Source organism: Erpetoichthys calabaricus, chromosome 1 (assembly GCF_900747795.2).
Source record: "Erpetoichthys calabaricus chromosome 1, fErpCal1.3, whole genome shotgun sequence".
Classification (NCBI taxonomy): Eukaryota; Metazoa; Chordata; class Cladistia; order Polypteriformes; family Polypteridae; genus Erpetoichthys; species Erpetoichthys calabaricus.
This window is the reverse complement of record NC_041394.2, coordinates 181,367,435-181,386,092: the sequence shown is the minus strand read 5'-3', so window position 1 is coordinate 181,386,092 and position 18,658 is coordinate 181,367,435. Positions and strand designations below refer to the sequence as shown.

General features: G+C 40.2%; 1 protein-coding gene across 1 annotated transcript in view; it reads left to right on the top strand.

The window, feature by feature from the left end:
* The first annotated feature begins 1,609 nt into the window (after positions 1 to 1,609).
* LOC114657499 (sodium- and chloride-dependent GABA transporter 2-like) overlaps positions 1,610 to 18,658 on the top strand; it is a 151,319-nt gene continuing 134,270 nt past the window's right edge. The window contains exon 1 of the mRNA XM_028809366.2: positions 1,610 to 1,727. The gene's annotated coding sequence lies outside the window, so the exon portion shown is untranslated. The remainder of the gene's footprint in view (positions 1,728 to 18,658) is intronic.

Genomic DNA, 18,658 nt, shown 5'->3' with positions numbered 1-18,658 from the left:
CACCCTGCCCGGGATTGGTTCCTGCCTTGTGCCCTGTGTTGGCTGGGATTGGCTCCAGCAGACCCCCGTGACCCTGTGTTCGGCTTCAGCGGGTTGGAAAATGGATGGATGGATGGATGTCCACACAGCCCGGAAAATATCAGATTTGTGTCACATTAAAGCAAATAATCAGATTTGACTCACTTTAGCCTGGTGATATGAATGTAGCTCTATATACATTTAATTATCATTATCATTGCTATGGTGGCTCTGTAATCCTTACTAACCCCTGCTTTCTCTTCTGTTTTTTTTTTTGGTTTTCTGTGGTGGCGATCTGCGCCACCACCACCATCTAATCAAAACACCGTGATGTCCCTAGATTGATGGATTAAAGGCCAGAAGTGCACATGACCATCATCATCAAATTTTTCCATGAGAACCCTGAATACAATGAGGACTGATTGAGGTCATTTATGTTAGGTAGAATGCCTAGAAGGGGTTGGGCGGTCTCGTGGCCTCGGAACCCCTGCAGACTTTATTTTTTTCTCCAGCCGTCTGGAGTTTTTTTTTTTGTTTTTTCTGGCCATCGGACCTTACTTTTATTCTATGTTAATTAGTATTGCCTAATTTTATTTCTGTGTTTTGTCTTTTTTCTCTTTCTTCATCCTGTAAAGCTACATCTTTTGTATGAAATGTGCTATACAAATAAATGTTGTTGTTGTAGCCTTAAAGACAGAGTACACAAATATCACACAAGAAACAAACCTGACATATTATACAAACACATGAAAAATGAAAATTAAAAAATAAAAACAGCAGTAAAACAGAAAAAAAAACATAATCCAAGGAAACAAGACACATACAAATACACGGAACAGCTATTTCTGGATGTTTAAATATTGATGGCTACAGACTTGGAGCCACATGACTGACTCACATACTTCTAAAGGCATATCTCTGGCTCTAATTAACTGGTAAGTTGGATGTTCATTGCTCCAAAAGTATAAATGGAGTTTAAAAAGACTATTAAAGAGGTAGAACAAATATTATGAAAACAAGATGGAGCCCCAAGCTTAAATTGAAGGAATTCTTTGCATTAAATGTTCCACAATTCTGTATACAGCATTTTACTTCATGCATTATTTGTAATCAGTAATACTATAGATAGTGATTTGGATGAGAATGGAAAAAAGATATTTTTCTGCATGTAATATTTTAAAATTTACTATCAAAAGAAATTGCATTAACAATTAAACTGAAACTCAGCTGACGATGAATATTATCAGAAATACTGGAAGTTATGCAACAGAATGTCAGATGTGGAGAGCAGGCGCTCTTTGGGAGATAGCTTTGCATTATAGCTCAGCAATCCCCCTCCCCCAAAACACCCCCCATAAACAGCCTTTCCCTCAGACACACACTTTCCTGTCCGGCTGGCCAGCCATACTGCTTGTGCATGTTATGCAATCAGGCTGCTGGAGAGCCACTGTCCAGAGTGCTGGCCTGCTGGAGCACTAAATCTCTCCAAGTGGGGGGCTGCAGGAAGTGTGTGTGTGTGTGTGTGTGTGTGTGTGTGGTATGGGGGAGGTTCATGGGGGGCTGGCCAAAGTTTAGAATTACAAGGGCCCATGCCCTCCCTCTGCCTTCTCTTTAAATAGTCAAACTGGAAGTGTGTGAATCAATATTTTGGAAAAAATTTCATCAAGTAGAGTGCTCTTCATTGTAAGGTGATAGCAATAGCTGACAAGGTAATCTTAACTTTATAATGCTTTTCTTTTGTGAAACATTCTAAGAATGGGGGGTGTGCAGTGTTTAATGTTGTGGTCAGAAGTGTGCAGCTGGCTTTGGACGTCCTTCTGTGAGGATATGCAGGTGTGCATTGCCTGTTGTGGATTTAGACTTTGCGTTAAGAGGAATCATTTTGTGAGTCTTCTTGGTGTGTTGCTGCATGGAAATTGTGCTGTCCAGTTGATTGATGTGAAGGTTGCTTATCTATTATAAATTTTATTGCACAATTAAATGTTTTATTGCACAAGCAATGGTAAAAAAAAGTGGTGAAATGAGGGTCCTCATTTTGTTAGTCAAAGGTGACACTAGTAAAAACAGTTGCAGGTGACATTTTGCCAAAATGTGTACTTCTTCTAGAATTTTGTTCAGGATCTAAAAGATTTGCCTTATTGTAGTTCTTATGTATTTCATGCGAATGAATGAAAATGAGTGTGAACGATTCCATCACCAGTCTCTGTGAGAAAAATACCCACAAAAGGAAATCTGCAACATAAATAGGAAAGAAAGCACAATGAAATGGAAGAGCATAACAGAATGTACTTTCAGGCCTAATTAAAGTGTGCCAACATTATCTTATGAATGGGCCCGACAGGCATCATGCCATGCGGCTCTCAGCTCTAAATATACAGAGAAGAGGATTTCTCCACTGTGCGTTGCATGTCAATGTTTTGGTTTAGTTCTCTTTCCAGCCAAGCTTTGGATCGGATAGCCGACTTTCAGACTGTAAGCAATAGTCGGCGCCTGGTTCGAGGTTCAAGATTTTTTATTTAGATAAATAAATTTAAATAAAAAATATGAAATAAAACAAATAGAGATAAGAGAAGTTAAAAATTACTCAGAAATGCTCAAATATTTACTTTTGCTGACTATCTAGGAGTCTGATTGGGTGTATTTACCTAAATGGTTACACGGTACAAAGGAAAACTCTACCCTTTTTCATTATCTCTGATATTCCTCATTAAAAAGATGTACGGCACTGGAAATAAAAGAATTTCTGGAGTGATTTATGTAGGTCTTTAAAGTGAATATCCTCCCTGATTTATTGACGTTAAGCTCTGTATGTAATGGGTGTCTGTCATCAGTTGAGATGATTTCCAGATTTTTCAACATTGCCCTTTGACACACACTTACCAGATCATCTATGTCAGCCCCAATAATTTTAACTGCATGTTTAGTAAACCGCTGGAGCTTTTTTAAAAATTTGGTTTGTCAGACCACTAAACCGGGCAATGAAGATAACCTGGATCACACTGTGGTAAAATGACAGTCCACTTTATATAGGCTGAGTTTATAGCGGAGAAATATGTGCCAGTCGCCTTTACAGTATAAGTTTTTTTGTATTTATATTCTAATTAAGATTGTTATCTAGGATAGTTTCTAAGTATTCATATTAGTAACTATTTCTACCTCCTCTCCAAGAACAATGAGGGGTGAACATGCAGATTTCTGCCTCTTAAAGTTAAAGAGAGGTGGTTGGGTTACAAAATATGATAGGAATAACTTTCAAAAAAGATAGGAAAGCATTAATTGAAATGTCCAGAGACTTTAGCCTTCTCAAAGTTTAGTTCTTCTAGAATCCTGGATGACATTAATTTGACAAAACTCTGATGATCAAAGGAAAATTTTTGCTAAGGAGATACAACATTACTGGTATATGTTGACACATACGTCTTAAAACATATTGCACATAAATAAATGAATAAGGTAGCCTGAGGGATAATTATAAAAGAGGAATGGAAGAGGATATTATTATCATCCATCCATCCATTATCCAACCTGCTATATCCTAACTACAGGGTCATGGGGGTCTGTTGGAGCCAATCCCAGCCAACACAGGGAGCAAGGCAGGAAACAAACCCCGGGCAGGGCACCAGCCCACTGCAGTATTATTATTATTATTATTATTATTATTATTTGAGCATCACCATGTGCCAGTGTGAATTTTTCTCCTGGTACTCTGATTTTCTTCCCATTTTCCAAAGAAATGGCTGAATATAAACTGGCTGAGGGAGGGCAGTTGTATGTGATAGAAGCCCCTATGATGGACTGGCATCAAGGTTGGTTCCTGCCTTACACCTGATTTTGCCAAGATAGCCTCCCACGACTTTTGAAAAAGTTGTACTGTATGTGTTTTTATTAATGTTATACATTTGCTCAACACCTTTACCTAAGGTGACTTACTGTATAAGATTCAGATCCATTATTATTTTAACAATTGGAATGCAAGTAGTTTGTCCCAGAGAGTCAGATGTAGGGGTTGAACTGGCAACCTCATGCTTAAAGTGCAATACTCTAATCACTAGGCTCATGTAAAGGATGAAGCAAAATGACTCGGTGCTTCCTTTACTTGCTGGTCAGAGTATTTATTCATCCATGAACATCCAGAAGGCTAATGTGAGGTTTACAACCAGAATGATTCCATAGTCATCGTCCATGTTCATGAGTGAGTTTTTGTAACCCGAGGGTGAGCATGGACAGTACATAAATGTGCTCTGGTGATGTGCTGGCATCCCCTCCAGGGTTGATTCCTGCCTTTTGCTTAATTTTATCTTCAAGGTTAGAGAATGAGTGAATAGAAGCTACTTATTCCATTACAGGCTACTCTGAAAAGGGGGCCAATTGAACACCGGCTATGTTTGCCAAATTTAGAGCCTCCATTTAATCTGCCTGGAAGGAACTCAAAGGTCCTGGAAAAAAAAATGTGTAAACAAAAGAAGTAATTGATCCAGGATTTCAACCGAGGTCTTTACAGATAAGGCCATAATTAAAAACCATTGAGCCCCTTTCAACATATGTCTTCCTTACTTGTTGAAACATTTTAAGAAAATCTCCAAGGTGAAAAAAATCAATACTTTTGTAGACGCTTGGCAAAAATAACCCTTTTCTTTAGATGTTCAGTTCTGATCAAAGCCCCCTCAGGCTCACATCCCCGAACCTCTCAGGCTTTGTGTTACATAATAAGCTTCTCTGAAGTTTGCTTGTTGTCAGCAGTCTTTGCCTTGCTATGTACAGGAGTGCACATCAAAACATTATACAGGAGCCTGCTGTTTCTTTAGAAAACACTCTTACAAATGAACAGCTTGGTTCTACTAGGATTTGAAAGCATTTGTATTATCTAATATGATACAGCCATGGATTATGACTGATACAATGCCAACAATTCACTTACCCATGTCTAAAAAGTACAAGAAGTGAACTGGACAACCAGACTCAGGCCTCCATATAGATAAAGAGAACAGCCCACATCTCCATTATTAGACAGGCTCCTGATGGTGGGTGGCCACAAACAGGCAGCAACAGACACCAAGGGGTAACCCACCCTGGGCTGAGAGCCAGTCCATGCACACTGGGCCATTTTAGAATCACCAATGAATGTAAGCTGCACATCTTTTGGATGTAGGGGAAAACTTACAAGGACAGAGGGAGAATGTGCAATCTCCACACTGACAGCAACTGAAGGACATTGAGACACCAGCCCACAACACTTCTCTCTCATATATATATATCATATATATATATATAGATATATCTCTATTATATACAAAAATCCTGGTACAAGACGAGACTTTTTCAGAGAGATAATTACAAGTGGGCGGCACGGTGGCGCAGTGGTAGCGCTGCTGCCTCGCAGTTAGGAGACCCGGGTTCGCTTCCCACGTCCTCCCTGCGTGGAGTTTGCATGTTCTCCCCGTGTCTGCGTGGGTTTCCTCCGGGCGCTCTGGTTTCCTCCCACAGTCCAAAGACATGCAGGTTAGGTGGATTGGCGATTCTAAATTGTCCCTAGTGTGTGCTTGGTGTGTGGGTGTGTTTGTGTGTGTCCTGTGGTGGGTTGGCACCCTGCCCGGGATCGGTTCCTGCCTTGTGCCCTGTGTTGGCTGGGATTGGCTCCAGCAGACCCCCGTGACCCTGTGTTCGGATTCAACGGGTTGGTAAATGGATAGATGGATGGGTGGATAATTACAAGTTCCGCAACATTGAATCGAAAGAGTTAAACGATCGGACATATTAGAAATTCTACAGCCAATAATGGATACAAATTCATACGTCTAAAAGTATCGCACAATTTATCTGAAAAACACAGACAAAAATGTTTTCTTGGATTTCTATTTGAAATAATTTCAAGTCACGCGAAATGAGACTTTGTGCCAAGAGATTTAACCACCCCCGGTAGTAGAAGACAAAGCAGAACATCGTAAAGAGGTTCAAAAACATGGTGCGATACACATGTAGAGCAGGTTAGAAATAATGAAACTACTAAAATTCGAAAGTCTCAAAAAACTGATAGTAAAGATCCCATTAGCGCAAACAAATGGAAATTATTACTCGGTGAAATAACGGAACAGCGAAAAGAGATCAAATATATGGACTTAGGTGATATGACAGAAGTATGTAGATATTGTTCGGCTTTAAAGTTTAAGTCGGAGAGTTGTAGATCGTTTAATTCATGTTGCCATCAGGGAAAAGTAGTGTTTCTTTCCAATGAAGAGGTGTATACGTAAGATTTAAAAGATTTGTTGTTTGATGAAAGTGAAATCCACATATGCGAGCAGCAGAGCAGGAGGCGAAGCCCCCTAGTATATATATTTATATAAATCCTCTTGGCTTAACAGCGCCTTTACATGTGCCATTTGCTGACTAGGCTTTAGGATTTGCAGATGACTGCATTGTAAACTGAACAGAGCACGTGAATGTAACACTACAGAGAACGTCCCCGGCTTACGCCACAGATAGGGTGCTTGTGAGTTGTGCAGCCGCAGATCTGGTAGATTTTTCAGTTTCTGTGCTGCCAATGTACTGACCTGCAATACAAATGTGCACAATCTCAGATGAAGTCAGATTATGTGCCATGAAGCAAGAGAACTGGGTATTCCTCAGACAAGAAAAGATCAAAGTGCTCAGAACTGGGCCAGGCGAAACATTAGAGTGTGTTTTTGAAAGCCCCCAGGTTATGCAAGTTGAGTGAGAGAAAGAGGGTCAAATTCCCAAGCCACTCTGTTTGATTAAGCTAAATAATCAACTTTTCTTGGAACTGAGAGGTTCATCCTCTTCTGCTGTGTAGTGTCATCATTCGGGAGTGTCTAAGATTTGTTGCTTCTGAAATCTGATGTCCTCTCTTCATACACTTTAAAAAAACCCAAGTTAACAACTGCAACAACTGCTTATTCTCCTACACTGCAACATATTTGGTTAGCACTATTGCCGCCTCCTAGCTGCAGAGTCTTGGGTCAAATCCTGGCCTGTCAGTATTCATGTTCTCCCATTGCCTATGTGAGTGTTCCCCAATTTTCCTTCCACAAACTATTAGGTTGAAGAGTTAGTCAGTACAGGTGCTGGTCATAAAATTAGAATATCATGACAAAGTTGATTTATTTCAGTAATTCCATTCAAAAAGTGAAACTTGTATATTAGATTCATTCATTACACACAGACTGATGTATTTCAAATGTTTATTTCTTTTAAAGTTGATGATTATAACTGACAACTAATGAAAGTTCCAAATTCAGTATCTCGGAAAATTAGAATATCAATTAAGACTAATGCAAAAAAAGGATTTTTAGAAATGTTGGCCAACTGAAAAGTATGAACATGAAAAGTATGAGCATGTACAGCACTCAATATTTAGTTGGGGCTCCTTTGGCCTGGATTACTACAGCAATGCAGCGTTTCATGGAGTCGATCAGTCTGTGGCACTGCTCAGGTGTTATGAGAGCCCATGTTGCTCTGATAGTGGCCTTCAGCTCTTTTGAATTGTTGGGTCTGGCGTATTGCATCTTCATCTTCACAATACCCCATAGATTTTCTATGGGGTTAAGGTCAGGCGAGTTTGCTGGTCAATCAAGAACAGGGATACCATGGTCCTTAAACCAGGTACTGGTAGCTTTGGCACTGTGTGCAGGTGCCAGGTCCTGTTGGAAAATGAAATCTGCATCTCCATAAAGTTCATCAGCAGCAGGAAGCATGAAGTGCTCTAAAACTTCCTGGTAGATGGCTGTGTTGACCTCGGACCTCAGAAAACACAATGGACCAACACCAGCAGATGACATGGCACCCCAAACCATCACTGACTGTGGAAACTTTACACAGGACCTCACGCAACGTGGATTCTGTGCCTCTCCTCTCTTCCTCCAGACTCTGGAACCTTGATTTCCAAAGGAAATGCAAAATTTACTTTCATCAGAGAACATAACTTTGGACCACTCAGCAGCAGTCCAGTCCTTTTTGTCTTTAGCCCAGGTGAGACACTTCTGACGCTGTCTCTTGTTCAAGAGTGGCTTGACACAAGGAATGCGACAGCTGAAACCCATGTCTTGCATACGTCTGTGCGTGGTTGTTCTTGAAGCACTGACTCCAGCTGCAGTCCACTCTTTGTGAATCTCCCCCACATTTTTGAATGGGTTTTGTTTCACAATCCTCTCCAGGGTGCGGTTATTCCTATTGCTTGTACACTTTTTTCTACCACATCTTGTCCTTCCCTTCGCCTCTCTATTAATGTGCTTGGACACAGAGCTCTGTGAACAGCCAGCCTCTTTAGCAATGACATTTTGTGTCCTGCCCTCCTTGTGCAAGGTGTCAATGGTCGTCTTTTGGACAACTGTCAAGTCAGCAGTCTTCCCCATGATTGTGTAGCCTACAGAACTAGACTGAGAGACCATTTAAAGGCTTTTGCAGGTGTTTTGAGTTAATTAGCTGATTAGAGTGTGGCACCAGGTGTCTTCAATATTGAACCTTTTCACAATATTCTAATTTTCCGTGATACTGAATTTGGGACTTTCATTAGTTGTCAGTTATAATCATCAACATGAAAAGAAATAAACATTTGAAATACATCAGTCTGTATGTAATGAATGAATCTAATATACACGTTTCACTTTTTGAATGGAATTACTGAAATAAATCAACTTTGTCATGATTTTCTAATTTTATGACCAGCACTTGTATGCCTTGTGATGGCCAGGCATTCTATCCAGTGGTCCCTCCCAGTGCTGATTTACAATACGTTGACATTAATGGAAGCACCAAATTCCTCCAGAGAACTCTAACCTCACCATTCAATATTTGTGCATCATGCCCATTACTGCCAGTTCATACCCAGGAAGGCCCCATTGTAAGAATGGTCAATTGCAAGTTGGATTTTCCATGCCATTACATGAATTGTCTCATAATTGATTGAATGTTTTTGAATACTTAAAATGATTGTGCTGGTCAGTCTGCTGCTCTCATGCTGCACAGGCCTCATTCCAGTTCACACATGATATGTAATAAATTACATCCGCACAAAGTATGACAAAAATGAAGAAAGAAATCCAACTCGATCCTACCCAGTTTCTATCCTTTACTACTTTTAGAGCACGGTGCAGTATGGTGATGAAACAAGTAATCCTGCTGCTTCGGACTTTGTATGTTCTCTGTGTCTCTGGATGTCCTATGTGCTTTCTCCCTCATTCCCAAGAGGTTAATTGGTGACTCTAAGTGTGGATATGTGTATAGGTGGGCCCTGCAATGGACTGGCACCCTGCCTTGTACCCAGTGCTACCAAGGTAGACATTAGGAGCAACCAGGAATAGCAGAATGTAAAATGAATGAATGGATGATGACACAAATAATGAAAAACAGTGACTGAGTTCAATGGTGTATATTTGGAAACATATCACTCTCTATTCTCCAACTACGATCAAACCTGCAGGCAAACATCACAAATATAAATGAATGACGACATTGCATTAACTTCTCTTTTCCTTGAAACAGACCTTTCTCAGTGTTTCAACGTTCTAATTACTTTTAATTCAAATTTATTATGTACATGATTGAGTGTGTCCAGTGATGGACTGGTGTCACACCTAAAGATGTTTTCTCCCTTAAGCTCTCAACTGTCAGCATAGACTTTAGCCTCCAGTCCCCCAATCCCTGAACTGGACTACTGGTAATCAATTTGAATAATGTATGGCTAGATGTTTTAAACAATTGAAAACATGTTAGCAAGGATCATAACTAGAATTAAAAATATGGCTTTTGTAAACAGAGAACACAACCAAAATCACAAGAACTGGGGTATCAAATTCATAACCCTGTTTAGAATCCAAATGACAAAAAGATGTAGCTGAAACAAAACAATGGAGACAATTCAAGCATCTGTTATAGCAAATAAATCTTTACTGTCTCTGTGATCTTGTAAATGACAACTGTTTCCTGTTGCCACATTTTAAGCTGGAAAGAACAGAAGGAGAAGAGACGATACAAGGTTATTGGTCTTCTTCTGGGTTCTTGTCTTTCTGGTAGATGGGTAAAAAGGAAGGCAGGTAAATCACCAGGGGCCTCATGTATAAACGGTGCGTACGCACAAAAATGTTGCGTAAGCCCGTTTCCATGCTCAAATCGCGATGTACAAAACCTAAACTTGGCGTAAAACCACGCACTATTTCCACTGTAGCTCATACCCTGGCGTACGCAAGTTCTGCGCTTGGTTTTGCAGACTGGTGGCGCCTAACGTCAAAGCAGTGCTACTGTTCTTCTGTGGTTACCCTTTCTTTTTTAGATCCACTGCACCTTATTTTTCCTCTTTCAGCTGCTCCCGTTAGGGGATGCCACAGCGGATCATCTTTTTCCATATTACTCTCACTGCACCACTCGGAGTATTTATATCACTGTATCTGAGTGTGAATCACAGCTGTACAGCAGCTGATCGGAAAGAGAATTATCGGTATACAGCATCAAGCACACGCTGCCTCAGCCATGCTGTGTATTGAACTGCTCTCATACAGCAAACACTTCAGAGCCTTTCCTGTACGGACCTCACGATTCAGAAACAGTTTCATCCCAAGAACTATAAACACAATCCATCAAGTGCGCCTTGTAGAACTGTTTGTACATATAAGTACAATCACCTCACTGTAAACTTAAGATACAGTTATAATATTGCACAACCTGACCCACTTTATAAAGCGTGTATTTACATATGATGACGATATAATTTTTAAGATGAAATGCAGCAAAATATGTTTATTATATTATACAAATAAAACTTTTACTTCATTTAAATAATCTATATTGTTAATAATTAAACATGTGAGGACACGGTGTCGCTGCGCTAGCAAGGATCTGGCGCTCTGTTCATGGATTTTTCCTGCCTCGCGATGTATTCTTGCTCGGTCCGGCGTGACACTGAATGTATAGAATAATTAAACACGTACTACGAAGATATTTCAGTGTTCCTTAAAAGTTTTGAAGAATCTGCGTTCTAAGCTTACAGATGGCTTAACGTCTATTACAGAGCTGATTGTGTGGTGATTGGGTATTTGGAGAAAGAAAAGTAAAGACAGGAATTGGGAGTTAGTACATTTGAAAGAGACAGTACTGCTGCAACAAACTATTTCATCAGAGGTCGCGCATGGCACAGCAAGCATCTTACGTGAGACATGAACAATCACTGCACCACCATGTTCCCATGTTTAATTAACATGCTTTAACTCCTATCATCATGAAAATTATATCACGTATACATCTCAGTATTTTAATTATTCAGAGAGCTGTAATATTACGAATGTAATGGATTCTGTGTCCTGTCGGAGGAAGAGAAAGCCCGGAAGCACGTAGTGATTCACACACATAGAGCACAGAGAAGATCAAATACAAAAAAAGCATTTAACATGCTACTTTAGTTACGATGGGATTTGAGAAACTGGTAAATTAAACGATTTTGTTTTACTTTAATGACAAAATAAACTATGTGATTAAAGTGGAAATTTCAAGATTAAAGTTGACATTTCATGCTTTTTTCCCCACTGTGTGCCTTTTTTTTTCTCTGTACCCTAATGAGCTTTCATATGACACTCAGATGGTGGGCTACGACTCGCCTTTTCACTGCGACTTTGATATGTGACAACTTCTTTTTTATTTCGGGCACTATGCGACTTTGTGAACTTGAGCTTTCGAATTTCTCTGACACGCTATGTCACTCGATCAACTTCCTTTTGTTGATTATATCATTGTTTAAACCAACAAATAGTACGTTTTCCTTGCCTCCAATTGGTATTCACTGAAATTCTCCTATTTCCCCCTGTGCTTTTACCATTGTCTTTTCACAGAAGGCTGAGCTTAAGGGCTATTTTTTATTGATTTGCATATTCAGGCGTAATTCTGGGAGGAGTTTGGGCGGGACAGCAGGCACGTGCACGTGCATTACTTTTCACGCTGACCAGGATTTATGTAGCAGAAGAATGTGGAAGTTGGCGTACACACAGATTTATGCATCTGGATTTTTTTCTGCATACGAACATTTCTGCTTTTGTCCGTATGCCATGTTATAGTGTGAGTTCTACACATGGCGTTATACATGAGGCCCCATGTCACTGTCAAATTCATTTGCTATTTTCTTTCTCTTGAATGCTATTTTTTATGTTCTTCTGTCAGCACCATTTTCAGAGTCATTGTTGGGTGACGCTTCCTGTGCTGCTAGGGGTGGTGTGGCTTCTAGGGTTGTAGCCCATGGGTAATTGGCACAACAGGATAAAAGGTTGGCTGGGGGTTCCTTTTGTTATCCAAAATGTGGATACAAACCTCCTAAATAAAAAAAATACTAAAAAAGAAGCATTTTGTTATTGGGCTGCTCGCATGTTTCATTGGGTTTGAACTCCTTGCCTGTTTATTTGACTTTGATTCTTGTCTATTGTTAGGATTTGATAAGTATGTTTATTTTTAATAATTTTTTAGTTTCATTTTTTATGCACTACTCTCAGTTTAACTCCTTTAAATAAATCTCATGTCCATGTCTACGGCAAGACACCTTCCCACTAGTGTTCCCTTGAAAGCCTTCCCTTTATCAGACAAGCTTAACCTGTGTGTTTGACACCATATAACCCCAGTTCTTAAATCACTGCACTGGCTTCCAGTTATGTTTAGAGACATTTTTAAAATCTTTCTTCCTATGCTTAAAGATGAATCCATTTTAGGTCCCTAATGCCCATTCCCTAGGGCGTACATTGTGCTCTCAGGCTGCAGGTCTGCTTAATGTTCTGACAATAAATAAGAGTGATAAAATAATAATAATGCTAATGGGCAGCACGGTGGCGCAGTGGTAGCGCTGCTCCCTCACAGTAAGGAGACCTGGGTTCACTTCCCGGGTCCTCCCTGCGTGGAGTTTGCGTGTTCTCCCAGTGTTTGTGTGGGTTTCCTCTGGGTACTCCGGTTTCCTCCCACAGTCCAAAGACATGTAGGTTAGGTGCATTGGCGATCCTAAATTGTCCCTAGTGTGTGCTTGGTGTGAGTGTGTGTGTCCTACAGTGGGTTGGCGCCCTGCCCGAGATTGGTTCCTGCTTTGTGCCCTGTGCTGGCTGGGATTGGCTCCAGTGGACCCCCGTGACCCTGTGTTCGGATTCAGCGAGTTGGAAAATGGATGGATGGATGGATGGATGGATAATGCTAATTCTTTATATTTGTATAGTGCTTTTCTCACTACTCAATGCGCTTCAGTGAGTGGGGAGCCACTTCAACCACGACTAATGTGCAGCATCCACCTGAATGATGCGATGGTGGCCGTTTTTGCACCATTATGCTTACCACACATTAGCTCTTTGGTGTTGAAGTGGTGAGAGATAGCTAGTTTGATACAGGGGATAAATAGGGGGCCAGAATGACTAGGTCATGGAAGGAAATTTAGCCAGGCCATCAGGATACACATTACTCTTTACTTAGGATCCCTGGGGATCTTTTATAACCACAGAGAGTTGGGACCTCTGTTTTACGTCTCATTCAAAGGTCACTGCACTGGGGCATTGGGATCCACATGCATACCTCAGGGCAAGCGCCCCTTGCTGGCCTCACCAACACATCTTCCACCAGCAACCCAAGCTTTCCTAGATGGTCTCCCATCCAACCACTGGCTGGCCTGAACATGCTTAGCTTAAAGTGGATGATGTGTTCTGAAGCATATGTGGTATGGCTGCTGGTATATAAGAAGCAGAGCCTTTAGCAATAGGCTCCCAATAATATTCCTGCCAGTATTGGTCTCAGAAGACTCCCACTAGCATAGCATACTTCTATTAGTGCTAACACAGAGGCTGTTCACATTGTTTTTTATTCATGATAACTGGTCAACTACTAAGAATTTCCAATTAACTTTTTCTCTCCGAATCCTGTAGTAATGCTAGGCATGAATGCCATGATGATCCATTTTTTTTTTCATTTGAGTTATAGTGCCACCTATTGTTACAAACACGTTGAGAGAAGAGAGTGCCCTTAGGCAAATATGAGTAATAGATTGAGAGATGAAAGGGTTACAACGAAGCAAACTAAATTCTAGGTTTAAGATCAGCCTGGAGTTACTAGTAAATAATTCATAAATCAATTGCCAAAACCAGAAATGTGAAGCTAAGTCATAGTCAAAATAAGCACAGCAAAAAGGTCCTAGCTCTAATTCAATATCCTCAGCCATCACTTTCTTCACAGTAGACATTTTACTGCTTGTAATCTATAGCTTGGATTCCTTTTTTATAATGATGAAATAATGTGACATTCACGTGAACACTATCAGCATAAAGAATAATGGTCATGGTTATGAAAAAACAAGCCATCAATGGTGATAGCAAAAATTAGAATCCTGTTAAAAATGTCAGGAAAATAACATCAACATCATCACAATAAAACAATTAATCAGATCAGCGTAAAAATAGATAAAAATGATTCTGACAGGCCAAAACCTAGATTCATAACACTTCTAGGTTTTCCGCTACAACAACCAGATTTTTTAAAATGACATTCTGGCACACTGTTGGACATTAGTGACCTGTGGGCTAGTAACATTGCCTATTCTTTTGTATTGACCTGAGGGTTTTTTATTCAAGAATTTGAGAAGGATAACTACCGTGCTTTTGAAATGCTTCTTTTTGTTTGGAAATATTGCATTAAATTGGAGGCTTCTTATCGTATTTATTGGTACAGCTTGACAAAACCACTCAAAACAAAAACTGTTCAGGTAAAATCAGAATACTTGATCAACTATTTTTACATCAATAGTGCCACACTGCTCAATATTCCAAATAAAGGAAAATTTTTAAAAAGGGAGAATTCTGCAGTGGTCTGGCGCCCTGCCCGTTGTTTGTTTCCTACCTTGCACCCTGTGTTGACTGGGATTGGCTCCAACAGACCCCCATGACCCTGTAGTTAGGATACAGCGGGTTGGATAATGGATGGATGAAAGGGAGAATTCATACCTGAATACAAAAAGACAGCTGCCACACAGGGGCCTTACCTCCTGAGTAACTTGCCTTCTTTGACTGCACCTTCTATCACTTAGTGTTCTTTCTTTTTCTCATCATGCACCATATTTCTGTTCCAAGGTTAATGTACGAATATGTCAATTATTATTTTAAAAAGCGTCATTAACAGCTTGAACCATTACAAGTTGCTTTTCATAGCAAGGAAGATTATACAATTGTGTCAAACTAAACATTTGAGTACAATAAAAATGTAAAAACAGGGTGACAAGGTGGCACAGCAATTAGTGCTGTGGCCTCACTTTGGAAAACTGGGCTTAAATCACAGCCTGGTCACTGCCCATGTGAAGTTTGAATGTTCTCCTATGTCTGGGTGGCTTTTTTCCATGTACTCTGGTTTTCTCCCCACATCTTGAAGGTATGCTTGTTAGGATACTTGGAAACTCTGATTTTTCACCATGTGAGTGAGTGTGTTCTGCAGAAGACTGGCACACTATTCAGTGCTGGTTGCTGTCTTGAACCCAGTGTCGACAGGATAGACTCTATCTAGCTCCCCCATGATCCTGAGTAGTTTGAAAAATAGATTGAAAAGTACCACAAAAAGACTTAGTATCTGCTGACCGTAAAGACACAGTAGCACAGTTTGATATGGAATACTAGTTAAGTAAATGATAGAGTTGGCAAGAAAAATGTTCTTTCTAACTTTGGGCATCCTGCATCTGAACACACCATGTGTGAAGCTCTTCTCATGTTTCAAACCCTGAGGTTTAGGGTTCAAATCCCGCCACTCACACTATGCGACCCTAAGCAAGTCACTTCACCTGCCTGTGCTCCAACTAGAAAAAGAAAAGAAACATAACCAATTGTATCATAAATGTTGTAAGTGGCTTTGAATAAAGGTGTAGGCCAAATAAATAAATGTAAATGAATCTTGATCTTCTCCTGTTTTCGAATTACAATTTGGGCTTGGATATTTTTTCTTGATTTTTATGTCTGCCTTATTGTGTTTTGATCTGTGCATGTTTTTTGGACTATAAACATATCTTCATCATTTTAACTGTTTTTCATGGCTCCTATTGCTCCTGCTCATTCTGTGCTGCACCTTTACTTTAGATCACACTGCCACTGCTTTACTGCTCTGCCATCTTGCTGCTCAAATGTCAAGCAGATAAGCCAGTGCTGAGGGGCTGTACTAAGCACATCCGTCCAGTGCATACCTGACACAATGACTTGGTGTGGAAAGTCATTCAGAGGAAGTGACAGGTAGAGTCACATGTGTGTAGAATGTCATAATGCTGGACTCATTTCCATTTCACCTACTGTAGGTGTCGCTCACAGATGTTTACATTCTGCATTGCAGAGAATCACTCCACTACTTGTATTCATTTTAGTCAGTAGGCCTCTGTGTGAGTAAAACTGAACCTTCAGTTATAATTATTTTCTGTTTTGTTTACTTTGTTTGCATTATAAATGGCCTGTCAGTGTCTGGTTTTCTCTAGAGGATTCGGTATACATTTACATTCCTTGTGAGATGAAGGGTATACATTCTATTGCTGAAAAGTAAATCATTTGGCACAATTTATCTTAATTAGAGCAAAGTAGTTTAAAAAAATCAGTATTTTCTTGAGAAAAGAGACTAACTATATCTTTTTGCATATCTTAAACAGCTTATTTATATGGAACTACCTAATTTAAACAAATCATAATAAACCTTCACAAATCAGGCTGAGGTTAGAAATCCAAAAGATGAAAAACAAATCATAAAGCCAGAATCAAAATTAGAAACGCCAAAGCAAAAAGGTCCTTACACTAACATTTGTTTATCTCCTAACTCACAGTTCTTTTTGCTTATTTTCTTTTTTAATATCCAGGGAGTAGTTGACATGATAGTTTGCACAACCATCTTATATAGACATATCATAATGACACAATGCTCTCATGAAACTGTACCACAAAATGGAGGTCCTCGGAAAAGGAAAATACTGACAAAATGGCAGTGTGCCGCTGTCATCATCACAGCAATAATTTGATTAGATTAGATTATATTAGATTAGATAAAGTTTCTTATTCCCATGGGTATATTCAGATGCATACAGCAGCAGAAATATTAAAAACAAGGATACAGACTCTTAGGACAGATAATACAGTTAATCAATCAATCAATCAATAAGTAAATAAATACATAAAAATAAACGTAACAAGTATAATAACTAACTACGGAGCCCCTGTGGGGACATTGTTTAATTTTTTTTCTCGGGATTTTTCTGGTGTGCACCAGATACTTTCAAGTGCACACCAGATAGTATCAAGTGTGCACCGGATAGTATCATGTGGGCTCCATAACTAACAATAAGTAAAAAATTTTTTAAAAATTTCAGAAATTATACTATTAATATGATGGTGAGAACTTCATTTTAAGTCCCTTCCTGGAACTGCTTCAGGGAAAACCCAGGTAATACTATCAGGGTCAGGAGATGTCAAAGGATCTCCTGGAGTCATCTTATAAGAAGTCCTGGCCAACAGCTCCAAGTGTCCCTGCTTTCTTCAACCCACTTTCTGTTATGGAGCCAGACAATCCCTCTGACACTTAGCCATCATAATGGAGAGAAGCAAGAGGTATTCCTGCTGGTACCTAGTGGTATAGTGGATACAGTCATAGTTTTTATCAACTGCCAATGTCCTAAAAGTAGTTATTGTTGAGGGCTCCTGTGACAATGCGGGTTCTCTTCATGCTCCCAACGTCCTTATGGGAGCCATGAACCCAACACCATCAGTAATGTCACCGACATGAGCTGACAAATGGGGACAGTCTCACATGAAGCCAGGGGAAATATTCAAAAAGTGCTTAATTGCTTTTATTAAAACAATCATCAAAACAAAAATTGCAGTGCATCAAGTTCAATAAATAAATCCTTAAAACAAATGTCTAGTGGGGATAAAAACCATCAAATAAATAAATCCTTTAAAACTCTAGGTTAAAATGCAGTCTCTCACTCCCTTTACTCTCCGGCCCACTTCTGTCTCTTTCTCCCAGGCTCACCCATTACTCGCAGCCGGCGGCAACCAACAACTACAAGCTCCTTCAGCTAACCTCCGTCTTGGCCTCCTTCCGGACGTCACTGCCAGACCGTTGAGGTCAGCTCTCCTCCCTTGATCTTTAGCACACCTGCAGTCGCTCCTCAGATCCCACGGGAGGACACCTCTCTGCTCACCCCACTCGCTTGTTTTCAGTGGGGCGAACTAGCACGTAGAGCGTAACTAACTAATGCTCCTGCGCGGGGCCCCAGATCGTGGTGTCTCCACTTTCCAGGTGGCCAGATCACAACTTCATACCTGCTGTTTTCCGTCCTTTAAGCTCATGCTTTCTCTTTTCCTCAATCCTTCCATTTCTTTTCCCTTTCTCTGGTGTCAATCTGTATATATACACACACACATCCCTGCGCGCCTCCGTGGGCGCAGCGCCTTAATCACACACTGCAGGAAGCCAATGAGACAATCATGAATGACCACACCCGCACATGCAGGTGCAACTCGCTCCAATTACCTCACTAACTCCCCACGGTCGTGTGATCGCGCCCAAGGAGAATGGCACGGCTATACAGATTTAAAAACCCAGCCTTTTTTTCGGATGCCACGGACCCACTATACCACAGCTCCATACATAATATTTTAGTGGAAGATCC